Raw genomic sequence first — 19,879 nt, 5'->3', positions numbered from 1 at the left:
TGCCTCTTAATGTCGCATCTGATGTCTTTATAAAATGCCCTGGTTTATTGCCAATAGCCTTTAGAGACTCTGACAGCCATTAATCTAAAGGAAGGGAGTAAAGTCTTATCCATACTGGTACTGAAGTGAACATTTCTCGTTCTGGGAAAAATTTCATCACCCATGGTCACATGTACAAGCTTGCAGCAACGTAAAAATAGAGTCCTCCTCGAACACTATGCCTTTATCTTCTAGGCTCATGAACACCACCATGAAGAAACCCTTGGATCCAAGTTTTGGATATGATGACGTGTTCTACCATGTCATCTCTATGCACCTGTAGCGCAGGGTCACTTAAAACGACTTGAGGAGTGATGGTCGACTTGGGTTTGCATCCCCCTGTCTCCATCAAAGGTGCAACTTTATAACTGCTACCCTCTTTCCTCTTCTCCTTGATATCTTCCTCACGATTTGCTCTTTGCTCGTGAGATTTAATTTTTCCTGTGTTAGTGTCCTCAATGATCCCCTCTGTTGGTTTCTTGAAGTGATGCAGATCAATTTCCTTGTTTTTGTTTGCGATTATGTGATTGTAGGAGGGATCAAAAATCCCTCCTCCATGACCCACCATGGTCACCATCTTCAAACCTTGACTCAAACCCTAGATCAAAATGCAGAGTGCCTTTTCTCCTGATGTGGTAAAAATCTTTCACTCTCACTCTAAATCATAAAAAATTGAATTAGGCTTTACATTGTTATAATAAATAAGTATTTCCATTAATTCTGGTCATCTGTGAGGTATATTTTTGCAAGAAAGGCTTCCTCCCATTTGGTTTTGATGTATCTGCCATCTTTACTTTTGTTATATTGAATTTTTCAAAGTCCATTTTTCTAATAAATGATCGCAATTTTAGAGGTATTTAGTCCTTCATTATTTAATATTTTATATCTTTTTTGGAAATTTTAGAAGTATATTGAGACTCATATAGATAATATAGTTTATATATTATGATATTGTTGTGCTATCCTATAATTTAAAAGTACTCATTAAAGAAATTTTGAAAGAATCTTGGTAGATCTTAATGACTCTTAGATAAGCGATTCCATTTTCTTTGCTTTCAGTGGGTTTAATTGAAGCATATTCTATTTCTGTAAAGATGTTTTTCCTTATATACCACCAATATAAACCAGTTTCCTACCCCAACTATATGATGATTCCGCGTCTCTATTTTAGAATTTCGATCAATTAGTTTTTTGGTTTCAAAAATAGTTTTATTAGAGTTTTCGTAGTTTAACTGTTTTATTTTTTAATTATTTCAATTTATATAAAGGGATTGAGTTATCTAAAATTTGTAAGAAGTTTTGATTATAAAGATTACGAGCTGTCTTTAGTTATATTTTTTGAAAGCTTTTTTTTAAGAGTTTTTCCAGTCTAATATCTCTACAATTCAGTAGGAATCTATTGAAATCATGAGCTTGATGGGTAACCCCTGCACGATCAAAATTCCTTAGGTATTTTTTAGGGTTTTGAATTCATATATACGATCAAAAAACCATTTTAACTAACACAAATCAAAATTTCACTTCAAATTTCTGCCAGATTTTGGCACTAGAGCGTAAAAAAAAATCGAACTAAAAAATCCTAATTTAAATTTTATATATTTTGTATTGAAAATAATTTTACTATAAACAGATTAACAAGTTATTATTAAGATAATCATAAATGTATTGGTTTCCTGAAAAGTAATTTTGAGAAAAAATGTAAAGTAACAACTCAAAATTGTTCTTCGAAAGCAATTTCTTCCTTTCTTAAATTTAGAAATCATCTTCAAAAGTAACCCTGTAATTTTATTAAATACACATTTAATAAAAAAATTATTAGAGGATGCGGTAATCTCATTGTACATAACTATCCAATATAACTTGAAAATCATAGAGAAAAGAGTAAAATATTGGACCATAACCTCAATCAACGATGGTAATCGTATAAGGGTAACATTGCAATCATTATTTGTAACCATTAGTCTTCATTCATATTTTTTGATCATTGTTATGGATGGGTAAAGTGTTGAGTAAGAAATATGTGGTTATGTTTACTTCAAATAGTGTAAATAAATTTTAGTTTATTAAGGAGTTTAGACTTCTGTGATCCATAACATTGTTTAGATAATCTTCGGCAAAATCACATAACCACTTTTTTGGACGCGTTTCGAACCAACCAGTGTGGTTCATCGTCAGGACAAGTTGAAGAACCGATCCGGCTTAGCCTGATTAAATAGAGTGTGCAGAGATTCCAACAGCTATAGTGCTAACAGCTAATTTTGACCTAATGATCCTGGTCAAACCCCTAAAATAGTTAATTAATATTTCTCGAAATAGGTAAATAAAGGCATTCATTTGTTAATAGATATATTATTATTATTCTCTCAAATATTAAGAGAATTCATATTATAATATTAATATTTTACTCTAATGGTCATTAATAAAATATCTATATTAAATAATCTATATTTAATATTATTCCAATATAATACAAGTAAAAGGTAATCAATTATTTTTAAAATATAGTTACCTAGATAATTGAGTAATAATTATTCAATTGTCCTTGTTAAGTTAGAATTTCATTATTTTGTTTTTTAGATTATATCATATTTATTATATAAATATAATGGTCCATTAAGATAATAATAATATATGTTTAATAATAATCTATATCTAATTTATAATCCCAAACAAATTGTTAAATCAATATTATTCCTAGAATTTAGTCACAATAGGTAAATACCATAGTATAGGGTTGTTAACGCCAAGTCTATTAATAATAGAATAACTAATATTATTGGTATATCCTAATTTATTCTATAAACCTAAAGGTCAAATAATCAATAATAGTTCAATATTTATTAATCCCAATAAATTATTAAAGGTAACTAAGACCTTAGGTAAATATATTATTACTTATACGATAAATAACAAAATTTAGGGTTGATACAGTCAATGTTTATTACTATAACAAATATTAATGGTATATCATAATTTATCAATATTAATCCAATATCCAAGTTAACTATGTCATTAAGGTTTAAAGAGGGTTTTTAGACAATAGTTAAAGGGAGATTCAATTCAAAGGATATAATAGAAATAATTATGAAATTATGGAAAAAATCTAATTATAACATGCCCAATAGTATCATAAACAGGTTAATACAATACTTAGCCCGAAATTAATTCATAACATATTAATGACTCAAACACTCCATAGTAATAGGACAAATCTGCCAAAAGAAAAATTAAAGGAGGGGGAAGACAGAAACCCTAAGACCTAACAAAAAGGGAAGAGGAGGCTAGGAAGACAAGGCTGGGACCCAGCAACTGCTAATCCTCCAGCCATCATCCCTATTAAGATTGTTCGGCCTCTTCTCAATCTCCAGGGTCTCTCTAAATTTGCGATGGTGAAACTGCGCAATTTTGGCAATGACTTGAGCCTCCTCTATACACACATGATGCATAGTCTTTTCCGCATGCTCAGCCAGGGCCAAGGACTTAGTCCTCCCATGTCTTAAGTCAGCCGAGTGCTCGCTAATCCGCTGATTGATCGAGCGACCAGTCTCACCAATATAAGGGGTCCCACAGGAACAGGGAATGACATAGACGCCCTTCATGTCCTTAGGGTCAATCGGGTCTTTCACAGACCTGAGGGAACTACGGATCGTATTGAGAGGTCTAAAAGTAGTGGGCACATCATACTTCCTCAGAATCCTCGCAATCCTGTCTGTGGTTCCTTGGATGTAAGGAAGGTTCACACCCATGCTACGATCATTAGGAACCCTTAGGATTGAAGGCTCCTTCTTGGCCCTGAGGAAGGCTTTTTGCCCGAGGTGCCTATTGTAACCATTCTTCTCAAAGACTTCTAGGAGGTGAGCCTTCTCCATTTCCAGGCTCTCCTCATCCGAAATTCTAACAGCGCGGGTGGCAAGCGTGCTAAGAACCCCTAACTTCTGAGCGGGGAAATGATGCGAAGAAGCATGCAAGTATTGCTCAGTATGCGTCTTCTTTCTATACACCTGATGCGAAAAGGAACCATCCACCTTCTTAGAGATGAGAACATCCAAGAACGGAAGGCAACCATTATCTTCTTTTTCCATCGTGAATTTAATGGCGGTGGATTGGTTATTGAGGTGACTAAAGAAACGATCCAGCTCGTCAGGACCATGATACCAGACAACACCAGTGTCATCAACAAATCTTCTCCAAAGCTTTGGTAAGAAACGAGAGGAGGCCAAAGCCTTAGACTCGAAATCCTCCATGAAGAGATTAGCGACGACAGGGGACAAGGGGGAGCCCATGGCAACTCCGCAAGTCTGCTCATAGAATTCTCCCTCGAAGCTGAAAAAGGTAGAGGTAAGGCAAAGCTCAACTAACTTAGCCATATCAGGGTCAGTTAGCTTATTAATTACCATCATGGCCTCATTGATAGGAATGCAAGTATAGAGAGAGACCACGTCGGGCTGCCGTTATCATGGATAGAAAGGATTATAGAAATAAGATGCTTGACCATCTTTGTAATAGTGGGAGTTATAAGAAGCTTTCGAAGAATCCCCTCAAAAAGATTTCCAGGGCAGTCGCTCTTGCGATCAAGTCATGCAATTCCACGATTCCTCTAGCCCAGAAACTTATTGAGGGAAACCCCATCACTCCGAGGATTTATGGTCTTCCTAAAATCCATAAGGATGGGGTCCCCCTGAGACCCATTGTCAATACCATCGGTGGTCCGACTTACCTCCTGGCCAAGTTCCTCGCTGCAAAGTTGAGACCCTTGGTCGGGCAGACTGAGTCCTTTGTCAAAGACTCAGCTTCTTTTATTGAGGATCTTAAGAACATTAATCTTGAGCCCGAGGACATTTTGGTAAGTTTCGACGTGGTCTCTCTCTATATTTGCATTCCTATCAATGAGGCCATGATGGTAATTAATAAGCTAACTGACCCTGATACGACTAAGTTAGTTGAGCTTTGCCTTACCTCTACCTTTTTCAGCTTCGAGGGAGAATTCTATGAGCAAACTTGCGGAGTTTCCATGGGCTCCCCCTTGTCCCCTGTCGTCGCTAATCTCTTCATGGAGGATTTTGAGTCTAAGGCTTTGGCCTCCTCTCGTTTCTTACCAAAGCTTTGGAGAAGATTCGTTGATGACACTGGTGTTGTCTGGTCTCATGGTCCTGACGAGCTAGATCGTTTCTTTAGTCACCTCAATAACCAAACCACCACCATTAAATTCACGATGGAAAAAGAAGATAATCGTTGCCTTCCGTTCTTGGATGTTCTCATCTCTAAGAAGGTGGATGGTTCCTTTTCGCATCAGGTGTATAGAAAGAAGACGCATACTGAGCAATACTTGCATGCTTCTTCGCATCATTTCCTCGCTCAGAAGTTAGGGGTTCTTAGCACGCTTGCCACCGACGCTGTTAGAATTTCGGATGAGGAGAGCCTGGAAACGGAGAAGGCTCACCTCCTAGAAGTCTTTGAGAAGAATGGTTACAATAGGCACCTCAGGCAAAAAGCCTTCCTCAGGGCCAAGAAGGAGCCTTCAATCCGAAGGGTTCCTAATGATCGTAGCATGGGTGTGAACCTTCCTTACATCCAAGGAACCACGGACAGGATTGCGAGGATTCTGAGGAAGTATGATGTGCCCACTACTTTTAGACCTCTCAGTACGATCCGTAGTTCCCTCAGGTCTGTGAAAGACCCGATTGACCCTAAGGACATGAAGGGCGTCTATGTCATTCCCTGTTCCTGTGGGACCCCTTATATTGGTGAGACTGGTCACTCGATCAATCAGCAGATTAGCGAGCACTCGGCTGACTTAAGACATGGGAGGACTAAGTCCTCGGCCCTGGCTGAGCATGCGGAAAAGACTATGCATCATGTGTGTATAGAGGAGGCTCAAGTCATTGCCAAAATTGCGCAGTTTCACCATCGCAAATTTAGAGAGGCCCTGGAGATTGAGAAGAGGCCGAACAATCTTAATTGGGATGATGGCTGGAGGATTAGCAGTTGCTGGGTCCCAGCCTTGTCTTCCTAGCCTCCTCTTCCCTTTTTGTTAGGTCTTAGGGTTTCTGTCTTCCCCCTCCTTTAATTTTTCTTTTGGCAGATTTGTCCTATTACTATGGAGTGTTTGAGTCATTAATATGTTATGAATTAATTTCGGGCTAAGTATTGTATTAACCTGTCTATGATACTATTGGGCATGTTATAATTAGATTTTTTCCATAATTTCATAATTATTTCTATTATATCCTTTGAATTGAATCTCCCTTTAATTATTGTCTAAAAACCCTCTTTAAACCTTAATGACATAGTTAACTTGGATATTGGATTAATATTGATAAATTATGATATACCATTAATATTTGTTATAGTAATAAACATTGACTGTATCAACCCTAAATTTTGTTATTTATCGTATAAGTAATAATATATTTACCTAAGGTCTTAGTTACCTTTAATAATTTATTGGGATTAATAAATATTGAACTATTATTGATTATTTGACCTTTAGGTTTATAGAATAAATTAGGATATTCCAATAATATTAGTTATTCTATTATTAATAGACTTGGCGTTAACAACCCTATACTATGGTATTTACCTATTGTGACTAAATTCTAGGAATAATATTGATTTAACAATTTGTTTGGGATTATAAATCAGATATAGATTATTATTAAACATATATTATTATTATCTTAATGGACCATTATATTTATATAATAAATATGATATAATCTAAAAAACAAAATAATGAAATTCTAACTTAACAAGGACAATTGAATAATTATTACTCAATTATCTAGGTAACTATATTTTAAAAATAATTGATTACCTTTTACTTCTATTATATTGGAATAATATTAAATATAGATTATTTAATATAGATATTTTATTAATGACCATTAGAGTAAAATATTAATATTATACTATGAATTCTCTTAATATTTGAGAGAATAATAATAATATATCTATTAACAAATGAATGCCTTTATTTACCTATTTCGAGAAATATTAATTAACTATTTTAGGGGTTTGACCAGGATCATTAGGTCAAAATTAGCCGTTAGCACTATAGCTGTTGGAGTCTCTGCAAACTCTATTTAATCAGGCTAACCCGGATCGGTTCTTCAACTTGTCCTGACGATGAACCACACTGGTTGGTTCGAAATGCGTCCAAAAAAGTGGTTATGTGATTTTGCCGAAGATTATCTAAACAAAATTTTAGTTTATTAATTTATCAAAGTTTTATATTTTTCTCACATGTTAAATTGAAATATGTGAAAACACGCGCAATGACTTGTAATGGAAGATGGCACGAGAAATAAAATTTAGTTCATTAAGGTATTTTAAAGTATAAATGATAAAATAGTTAGTATTATAGATAATATTAATGATATTGTCATAATATAATAATTATTATAAATTATTTTTATAATAATAAAATATATAAACATCTAATACATTATAAATATAGTAAAAGAATAATTTTAAAGTATATGTATATGAAAATGAAATTTGTTTGGTTATTTATTAGTAACTTTTGAATTTTTTATATAATAATAAAGAAAGCCAGAGAAAAATATTAAATTAATAACAATAAATAAAGAAAGTTGGAGAAGAATAAATAAATATAAAAATGTTTATAAGAATGATAATAATAAAAAATTGATATTAATGTTATTGAAAAAAGAAAGTTATAGAAGAATAAATAAATATAAAAAATGTTTAAAAAAAATGATAATGATAAAAAATTAATATTAATGTTATTGAAAAAGTATGGCAACAAAAATACACAGTTAACATGTTATTATAGTTTAATTATTAATTTAATAATAATAATGATATAATTGTTAATGTTATAGACAAGTCAGACACCGTGTTGATGTATGAGAACCTTATGATATATATATAATTGTGAGTATTGAGTTATTTCTCATATTGACATGATATTAAAGTTAAACTTTTTCAACTACACAATTTTTGGTGTTTCACTCACAGAATGCTGTGTGATGCCAATCTCTTGCTTGTCGATGACTATTCATTAGGTGTATACTATAATCCATTGAGTTTATAATATATTTATTTACTAGGTTTATTAATCCCCCGGGGTTATTAATCATATTGTGACAAATATTGTCTCAATATGAAAATCAGTGATGGTTAACGATAGTCAACAATGTTTATTTTAGGGTTTATGTACCTTAGGTTTAATATTATTCCCTTTGGTTTATAATGCCAAGGAGTTTTAGTATCAATCCTTTGGGTTTAATTTTATTCCCTTGAGTTTATAATACTTTTGGATTTTAGTAATAATCTTGTGGGTTTATTTTTGTGACAACACAAGGCTTTAATAGCATGTCCCAATGTCACATTGTGACAAATATTGTTTTAGTATGAAAATAAACCATGGTCAATCAGGGTCCAACATCGCATTGTGACAAAGATTGTCTCAATATGAAAATCAACCATGGTCGAACGTTGCATTATGAGAAAGATTATGTCAATATGGAAATAAATCATGGCTAACAATGGTCAACCATGTTTATTTTAGGGTTTATAATATTTATAGTAGGGTTTATATACCTTGGGTTTATAATATTAAACCCTTGGGTTTATAATATTAAACCCTTGGGTTTAATATTATTCCTTTGGGTTTATAATCTCTTGGTTTTTTAGTATTAATCCCTTAGATTTACTAGTCTCTTGGGTTTTTAATATCAACTTCTGTTTATTAATCTACGTGTTCATAGTCCTAGGGTGTAATATTATTCATAGGATTTATAATATTAATCAAAGGGTTTAATATAAATCCCTTGGTTTTATACTTATGGTCAGCCATGGTTAATCATGGTTAAACATGGTCAATCATGTTCAATATTGATGAAACATGGTCGACAATGGTCAATTATGGTTAACCACATCAATAATGATCCAACGTCACATTGTGAAAAAAATTATCTCAATATGAAAATCAACCATGGTCAATCTTAGTTAAGCATAGTCAACCATGGTCAAGCATGGTCGTATTGTGACAAAGATTATCTCAATATGAAAATCAACCATGGATAATCATGATCACATTGTCTCTTGGTCCAACATCTTATTATGACAATAATAGTCATCCATGAACATCACATTGTGACAAATATGAATTAATTAATATAAAAATAAATTAATCTGTTATTTTTTTTATTAAAAAATAGAATTAATTAATTATTATTATTTATTAATACGTTGTCTCATAAATACAAATGAGGTTTTTGACTTATATTAACTACATTTATATTTTTAATATAATTATACTTGTTTAATTATTTTTATTAATTAAAATTATAAGATCTATATTTTTATATTGGTGAATGTAAATCGTTTAATTTACGTGACGTTGATTTTATTCTGAAATAGATTAAGCATTCAGCCACATGTAAAAATTCGAAAACATTTAAAAGCTCTAATTTTATAAAAATGATAATAATCATAATCGCAATTAATTCAACTACCATATACCGTTAAAAACCGGTTTTCATGGTTAGAAAAATAACATGTTTTTGTCCCACTATTTAATTAGTAAATTTTCAACCAAATATTCCTACTCTACTTAATTACCTTATAATTGAAAAATTTATCAATCCACTATCGTATTACTAGATATATCAATATTGTATTCATAATTGTGCCATTTAAATTTGAATATATTTAAATTTTATTTATTAATATTATAATATATTTTACCAAAATACCTTACGTGTCTTTTGGACCTACAAAGAAAGCATATCACCTAAATTCACATTTGATGTTTTCTATTTAATAATCATAATAACAAATTAATACGGCTTTAATAAAGTGTTAATTTAGGTTGATTTAAAGGGTGGAAATTGTATCCATTATTTACAGTTGTGGGGATGAATATTGATTATATTTTGTGGAAATTTAAAGATTTTTATTTAAAATTAAATTAGTACAAGTGTATTAAAAATATTATTGTGGTTGATATAAGTCTAAAGCTTCATTTGTATTTGTCATACAAGATATTGATAAATAGTAATAATAATAATAACAATAATAATAATGATAATAATTATTTCATTTTTTTTAATAAAAAAATTAATGAATTAGTTTATTTTCATATTAATTAATTTATCTTTGTTACAATATGGTGTTCGACCATGGTTGTTTTTTCATATTTAGACAATCTTTGTCACAATTTGACATTGGAACATTGTTCACATGGTTAAACATGGTTGACCATAATTGACCAACACCAACAATGTTTAGGCAATGTTGAACATGATTGATCATGGTTGACCATGAGCATAAACCTAAGAGATTTATATTAAACTCTACGATTAATATTATAAACCCAATGAATACAATTACGCCTTAGGAATATGAACCATTACATTAATAAACCCAAGGCAATAATAAATGTAAAGGATTAATACTAAAAACCCAAGCGATTATAAACTCAAAGGAATAATATTAAATGCAAGGGTTTAATATTATAAACCCAGGGTATACAAATCATGAGATGAATATTATAAACCCTAAAATAAACATGGTTTACCATCGTTAACCACGCTTTATTTTCATATTGACACAATCTTGCTCACAATGCAACATTAGACCATGGTTGTCCATGATTGATTTTCATATTGAGACAATCTTTGTCACTATATGACATTGGACCATGCTATTAAACCCTTTTGTTGTCGGAATAATATACCCAACAAATTAATAATAAAACCCTAAGGTATTATAAACCCAAGGGAATAATATTAAGCCAAAATGATTAATACTAAAACCCCTAGGGATTTTAAACCAAAGGGAATAACATTAAACCCAAACGATTAATATTATAAACCCAAGGTATATAAACCCTAAAATAAATATTGTTGACCATTGTTGACCATCATTGATTTTCATATTGAGACAATCCTTGTCAAAATGTGATATTGACCCATGGTTGATCATGATTAATTTTCATATTTAGACAATCTTTGCCACATTACGATTAATAATCCCAAGGGATTAATAAACCAAAGGAATAAATATATTATAAACCCAATGGATTATATTACAAACCCAATGAATAGTCATCGATAACCAAGAGACTGGCATGGCATAGCATAGTATGAGTGAAAAAAGAAAAAATTGTGTTGTTGGAAACTGTTTAAATTTAATATATATCAAATTGAGAAATAACTGAATACTGACCATTATATTATTTCCAAAATTATGTATATATCATAAGATTCTCATACGTCAACATAGTAACTGAATTGTCTATAACATTAACAATTATATTATTAAATTAAAAATTAAACTATAATAATATACTAAATGTGTATTTTTATTGATATAATTTTTTTAATAACATTAATATTATTTTTTTAATATTATAATTTTTATAAACATTTTAAAAATACAATTGTTTTTAATAAATATAAAAAAATATTTTTCCCTTCAATAAATAAACTTAATTTAATATTTTTATGTAACTTTCCTTATTATTATATAATTTTTCTTCAAATTATCCATAAATAACAAAGAAAAATTGCATATACATATACTTTAAACTTATTCTTTTACTATATTTTTAATGTATTAAATGTTTATATGTTTTATTATTATAATAACCCTATACAATAATTATTATATTATGATAATATTATTGCTATAACCAATAATACTAAAGTATGCAATTATTTTATCATTATATACTTTAAATTACCTTAACTAATTAAAAATATATTAATTAGTTAAATATGTATGGCCAAGAATTATATAATCATCGAAATTACAAATAAAATAAAATCCATGACCTGTAGGAACCCTTATTTATCTTTGTACCAAAGAAGTGTATTGTACTTATCAAAATTTTATTTCTCATGACATCTTTTATTACAAGTCCTTAACTTTATGGGAGTTTTCACATGTTTAAATTTAAAATGTCATAAAAATATAGATCTTTGATAAATGAACAAACTAAAACTTATTTACACTCTTTAAAGTTTCAATGTTAACCCTTATATGATTACCATCGCAGATTTATTTACACTCTTTAAAGTTTCAATGTTAACCCTTATATGATTACCATCGCAGATTGATGATATGTCCGATTATTTTTCTCTTTTCTCTATGATTTTCAAGTTATATTAGTTATGTCGAATTAAAAAAAGAATTCATTATCTATTTTGTAATAATATTTTACATTGAATAGCTATGCACAATGAGATTAATTCATCCCCTAATAATTTTTTTATTAAATGTGTATTTAATAAAAATGCAGGGTTACTATTGGGGAAGATTTTCTAAATTTAAAAAAGGAATGTTTTTTGAAGAACGCTTTTGAGTTGTTACCTTACATTTCTCCTCACAATCATTTCCTTAAAAAATCAATGGATTTTATGATTATGTGAATCATAAATTGTTTATCAATTTATAGTAAAACTGCCTTCACTATAAAATATATAGAATCTCTTCATATAAATTGAAATAATTAAAAAATTAAAATAGATAAACTATCATAATTCTAGTAAAATTATATAAAATCTCTTGATATAAATTGAAATAATTAAAAAATTAAAATAGATAAACTATCATAACTCTAGTAAAACTATTTTTAGAGCCGAAGAACTAATTGATCGAAATTTTAAAATGGAGATGCGAAACCATCGTATAGTTGGGGGTAGGCTGTTGGAACTACTACACACCTACATGCAGACTCTTAGTTAGAGCATGGGACTGCATGCAAGATTCCTTTTGCATGTTGGAACTACTACACACCTACATGCGGACTCTTAGTTAGAGCATGGGATTGCATGCAAGATTCCTTTTGCATGATTTACTCCTTGATTTGCTCCTTCTTTAACTCTGCAACTTACTAGTTATCTCCGGAACTTGTTGTAGGTGTTGAGTCTTCTGATTGATCACCACTACAGTGCATTACCTTGGGATCTTCACCCAGTGATGCTATATCATGAGCATTGTAACATATTTTCGAATGTATCATTCTTTTCTTCTTTCGATTTTCTTTTAGTGTTTTTGCTCTGCAAAGTTGTGTGCTCAACATTTACTAGCTAGATTCATCTGTGTAGGTTTTCTAACACATTTACATGGTATAAGAGCCCATAGGTTGCTAGATAAAAGGCGCACCAATACTTTATTTTGCAAGTATTACAGCTTGGAAATCGAAGATTGATAGAAAAATGGAGTTTCCCAAAGCATCGATCCTAACACCGTACAACTATCATGAATGGAAGGACCAAATGGCTCGATACCTTCGTCATAAAGGGTTGTACAGGATTACCATGGCTATAGAAGTGGAACCCACTTCAGCCATAGAGAAGTCCAAGTACCTCAACCGTATGGATGAGGCCCACGGATCCATATGCATGTTCATCTCTCTAGAGTTGCAGTTTCATCTATTTGCCTGCAATACTCCCAATGAGATTTGGAAAAAGAGTGAAAATCTCTACGGGAAACAGGATGAGATGAAAGGACATCTGCTCGAAGTGGAGCTGCTATCATTGGATCAACGGAACTATGACATAATTCAAGTCTTCTTCACCAAATATAATGATCTATTGCTGCAACTCAAGGGTTGTGGAATTGACAAATCCAAGGAGGAGAGTCGCCAAGTTCTCTCTATTATGTCAAAGCTCGGACGAAATACTCCGTCTTTGTGTCTACGTTTCATTCAGTAAGGCTCCCAACAGGTAAATCCTACACTATGCCTTCTCTCAAAGAATTTATGGAGTCCCTTATTTTTGAGCAAGATAAAATCATTGGCATGGGGGAAATCAAACCTCCAAAAGCACATGCACTTGCTGTGCATGATGGCAGCCGTAATAAAAATCACAGATCTGATTCAAATCAGAAAAATCACTAGCAAAAAGACAAAGGAAAAGCACATTCCCATCCAAAGAAGGAAGGGTACACCAAACCCTTCAATGACTCCTCCAACTCGAGAAATAAGAAAGGGAAGAAAGGAAACAGATGCACCTACTGTCAAAGAGGATTCCATCCAGAATCCTCTTGCATGAAGAAACAAATTGACCAAATGGCAGAGATCCTTCAAAAGCACAACCTTGGGGACAACATCCCTTAGGACGCCAAGAAGAAAACTGAGGATCCGCCACACAAAAAAGGTAACAATTTTCATGCTTTAGTTGCAATTAATTCTTGTCCTGATGCATGGATTATAGATTCTGGTGCATCACAACATATGGCTGCTGCAAAGGAAGTCTACTCCTCTTTGGATGCAAGCAAAGGACCTCCCATCCTCATGGGAGATGATTCACCGATTGAGGTCACCGAAAAAGGTGGAGTGGAACTTTTACACGGAAGCTTTGAAGATGTGCTTCATGTTCCAAAAATTTCAGTAAACCTGCTCTCAGTTTATCAGATCACTCATTCCAGCACCGGAAAGAGAGTGGAATTCACTCCAGATGTAGTGAACATATATGATATACATAGCAGCGCCAAAATTGCAACTGGTGAGGTAAACAATGGAGCCATACTGTATACATTTTTTGAATTTATTGAATCTGAATCCTCCTTATTGCTTACACATGCTAATGATAGTACTAGGCTTTGGCACGAGAGGTTTGGTCACTTAAATTACAGGTATATGTAGTAGCTAAGCGAGAATGAGATGGTGGAAGGCTTGCCAAATATCAGTTTCTCCAAAGGAGTTTGTGAAGGGTGTGTTCTTGGCAAACATCCCACAGAAAAGCTTGACATCGGAAAAACTCACAGAGCATCCTCTCCTCTAGATTTGATCCATAGTGATCTCATGGGGCCTTTTCCTCATCCTTCCATCAACAAAGCAAGGTATGTGCTTACATTTATTGATGATTTCTCACGGTATACTTGGGTGTGTCTTCTCAGGAACAAATCTGAAGTTTTTGAGCACTTTGAAGATTTCAAAGAACTAGTTGAGACACAGTCAGAGAGAAAGATCAAAGCCCTCTGTACAAACAATGGGGGGGAATATGTTAACACAACACTTAGGAACCTTTTCCTTGAGTCCGGCATACAATTGCAGTACATAGTTCCATACACTCTGCAGCAGAACGTAGTTGCTGAGAGAAAGAACTGATCTCTCAAAGAGATGGCTTCTTGCATGTTGCATGCCAAGTCACTGCCTCATAAGCTCTGGGCTGAAGCACTTAATTGTGCTAACTACATCCATAACAGATCTCCTCATAGGTCTGTCAAGTATCAAACCCCCTTTGAGGCTTGGAGCGGCACTAAACCAGAGGTCACTCACCTTTGTGTTTTCAGCTCTCGAGCATGGGCCCGGATCCCCTCTGAAAAGAGGAAAGCTCTTGATCCACAGAGTATTGAGTGCATCTTTGTTGGATACCCTGATGGTGTGAACGGATATCGACTCCTGATTCCCTCTACGGACAAGCTCATCATTGAGCGAAGTGTCAAATTTGAGGAAAGTCTCTTGCACGCACCTCAAGCGTCGCATTCATATGCTTTTTATCTACCTCATGTCTGAGATGATGACTCAGTGCACTCAGATGCAGATACCGAGGAAGAGCATGCAGATGCAAAGACAGAGTCTTCAGATACAAATTTAGTGCATCCAAATGATGATCCACATCCAAGCCCAGATCAGGCTTCCAGCAGTGAATCATATTCCCCTGTCATAAATCAGAGAAAAAGGGCTTACGTGAGATATATGCACAAGACCAACCAACTGCTAGAAATGGTCTTGTGGGGGATAATTCTTATATGCAGAGGACTAGCTCAGAGTTTATTGAGCCTCCTCTTGTCCTCACTACCATCGAACCATCGCCCTCCTGGCATTGTCATTTGATTCAGTCTTCTGATCCATAGTCTTATGCTGAGGCTGCTGGGCATCCATCTTGGGAGTCTGCCATGGAGGAGGAGTAGTACTCCCTCCTCGTGGGATCTGGTCCCCCTTCCTTCAGGAAGGAAACTTGTCTGATGAAAATGGGTCTACAGGACCAAGAGTGTTGCAGATGGGCAAATCACTAGACAGAAAGCAAGGCTAGTAGCCAAAGGCTTCCAAAAAGTGCATGGAATTGATTATGATGAGACCTTTGCTCCAATAGCAAAGATGGATTCCATACGCCTTACACTTGCCATTGCGGCTGCCCAGCGGTGGGAAGTACATGAGATGGATGTGAAGAATGTCTTTCTTCACGGAGACCTATCTGAGGAGATCTACATGGAGCAGCCACATGGTTTCATTCAGGATTCATCTTTGGTCTGCATACTGAAGAAATCTCTCTACGGCCTTAAGCAGGCCCTGAGAGCTTGGTACGCAAAGATGGATTCTTTTCTCTTATCGCAAAGCTTTGAAAGATGTAAGTCCGATCCGAATGTTTACATGCTTAGGACACATTATTCTCTTCTTATCTTAGTTTTGTATGTGGATGATCTCCTAATCACTAGCAGCTCGGCTTCAGCCATTGCTACAGTCAATAGGGCCTTGCATGATAGGTTCTTGATGACGGACATGGGTCCATTACACTTCTTTCTTGGTCTTGAGATCAGCCAGAATGCCACAGGCATCAAACTCTCTCAGGCTAAGTATGCACGGGATCTCCTTGAGAGATTTCGCATGACTGACTGCAAGCCAGCACCGACTCCTTTTTTGTCTGGGGTCCGCCTTGAGGATGGAGGTGACACTCCATTAGTTGGCAGCACTCTCTACCGACAGATAGTGGGGAGCTTATTGTACCTCACCCACTTCACACCAGATCTCTCATATGCAGTAGGGGCAGTTTCCAAATCCATGCAGGAGCCGCATGAGCTACACTGGAATGCTGCCAAGCACATTCTCCGATATGTGCAGGGCACCATCGCCTTCGGGATTCACTATGCAGCAGGCACTGCATTGAATCTCCTTGGCTCACAGATTCTGATTGGGCGGGAGACAACATTGATCGCAATTCCACCTCCAGATATTCACTCAGTCTAGGATCTGGCCCTATCCGTTGGTCGAGCAAGAAGCAGGCTGCTATTGCTCTCTCTTCAGCTGAGACTGAGTACTGAGGAGTAGTCAACATCACCATTCAGGCTCTGTGGCTACAACACTTCATCGTTGAGTTGGGCATCCAGTTCCACCAGTCCATTGTCATCTGGTGTGACAACCAGAGCACTCTCAAATTTTGCAGGGATCCAGTACAGCGACAGCGGATGAAGGACATAGAGATCCATATGCACTACATCAGAGACTTAGTACATGATCGGGTCATTGATTTGCAGTTCTGTCCTTCATCGGAACAGACTTCATAAATCTTCACCAAGACATTCACTGAGCAGAAGTTTCGCTCTTTGCGCGATCGTCTTGGAGTGAAGGACACAATCGCTTAGCAACTGTATTTTTCTTTCTCTTTTCTTTCGATTACATTGTAATTTAAGGGGGGTTTTTCCCACGTGGTTTTCCCTCTTTCCTCAATTTTAGTACAAGTTGCACTGTATTTTTGGTGACCTTTGGCCTTAGTTGTCAAGGCCCATTTTCTATTTTCCCCATAGTGGTGTTCAGGGGGGGGTGTTGGAACTACTACACACCTACATGTAGACTCTTAGTTAGAGTATGGGACTGCATGCAAGATTCCTTTTGCATGTTGGAACTACTACACACCTACATGTGGACTCTTACTCAGAGCATGGGATTGCACGCAAGATTCCTTTTGCATGATTTACTCCTTGATTTGCTCCTTCTTTAACTCGCCAACTTACTAGTTATCTCCGGAACTTGTTGTAGGTGTTGAGTCTTCTCATTGATCACCACTATAGTGCATTACCTTGGGATCTTCACCCAGTGATGCTATATCATGAGCATTGTAACATATTTTCGAATGCATCATTCTATTCTTCTTTCGATTTTATTTTAGTGTTTTTGCTCTGCAAAGCTGTGTGTTCAACATTTACTAGTTGGATTCATCTATGTAGGTTTTCTAACACATTTACAAGAGTAGTTCAAATCTACAAGGTTTGTTTCAAAATTTCTTTAATGAACACTTTTGAACTATAGGATAGCACAACAATGTCATAATATTAAAATAAATCACATCTTTATGAGTATCAATATACTGCTAACCTTGCAAAAACTGTATAACAATATTAAATAATGAAGGACCAAACTTCGACAAATTTAATGTAACAAAAGTAAAGATGGAAGATACATAAAAAACCCAATGGCAGACAGCGTTCCTTGCAAATGGAATTTCACCGATGTCCAAAATACATCGGAAGACTTATTTATTACACAACTGTAAACCATAATGCTCTGGATTAGTGTTGCACAAATCTAGGGAAGTCACAGATGGGTACTATAGCATGGTCCAGGTGTTCAAGGGCAGTCTCCGAGGAGAACTAAACAATGGCTCAGCAAATCGATAAAATTCCTTGGGAGCTGAATTGGGGGTCGTTAGGGTAAGATAATCGAAAATAGTGGGAGAGAAATTAAGGCCGTGCGGTGACGGGAACAGGAACACACAATCTCTGCTTACATCTCACATAAACAAACTCGAATATCTGAGATATGGAACTTTAACAGTAATTAAAATTATGCAAGGTCGTGGACACATCTAGTACGCTGTTAAAAAAGACCAAAACCTCGAGTTAAATTTTGAAGGAAGAAAGCAGGTATCAAGGAACTTGTATTTGGAACAAAAGCCAACATAAGATGTGTTATACATTCAAACAAATGAAAATTTTCTCTAAGGAAATCGCTATGACCAGGTGAAGAGTTCAAGAATAAATCGAAATATGCCTACAATAAGTATAGGACTGGATCTGAGACCTTCAACACGTAATTTAAGATAAAACAAAGGGAATTAAAAAAAGCAGGGAGAGTTGGGTTGTTACCCATACCCAGCTAGGAAAACAGGGAAAGCTGGGTACTTACCCATAACCAGCTAGGAAAACAGGGAAAGCTAGGTAGTTACCCATAACCAGCTAGGAGTAATTCGTATCATTGATCAATGGTCGTGCCGATGGATGGTGATGAGTGGTTCCCACTGCACCTCGGTTTGGGTGCTGGAAGGGATGAGAACCCTGAGAGACAGAGATCATTAATACAAATCGTTGATGAACTGTTGGGAGACAGAGCTGATGAAGCGTCACGGAATACAAACCATGCGTGACCACTTATCACAAACCCTAGTCATAGATAAGGTCTAAGACCAAGCATATTTTGAGGACATTAAATCTTTATAGTTGATGTAAAACTTCAATCCATTTTCATCTAGAAAACCTTCAGTTAATAATACATAATATTCGGAAGATATTAAATCTTTATAGTTGATCTAAAAAGTCAACCAATCTTCATCAACCTGAAATTGAAACAGAAAGCCTTCATCTAATAATAGATAATATTTTGCTATATTATAATATAAATCTTATATAATATTATAATAATATTGTATATAGTACTTTGTTTATATATTATAATATTATATAATATATAATAATTTATTATAATTAGACTAGGTCAATATAATATTTACTGTCTTTAACAACAATCAATTTGATGATATAGTTAAACATAGTCAATTTTTATAAGGTGAACATGGAAAAAAAATGTTCAACCATAGTCAAATAATTATTAACCATAGAGAAAGCATAGTCAACGATGTTTAACAATTGTCACATAGTGTCAACTATATTTTAACTATGATTAACCATCATCAACTATGGTCATGATACTTGACTATGATTTACCATATTTAACTATGGTCACCATGGTCAACCATTGCAAACCATCACTGACTATATTCAGCATGGTTGACCTAACTAAAAAATGGTGAGTCGTGCTGAATTATGGGCAACATAACCCAACCATTGTCAATCATGATCATATGTGGTC

The sequence above is a fragment of the Pinus tabuliformis genome, chromosome 3_2 (assembly GCF_031772625.1).
Source record: "Pinus tabuliformis cultivar Carrire ecotype Pingquan chromosome 3_2, CPIR1, whole genome shotgun sequence".
NCBI classification, from domain to species: domain Eukaryota; kingdom Viridiplantae; phylum Streptophyta; class Pinopsida; order Pinales; family Pinaceae; genus Pinus; species Pinus tabuliformis.
This window is presented reverse-complemented; position numbering follows the sequence as displayed.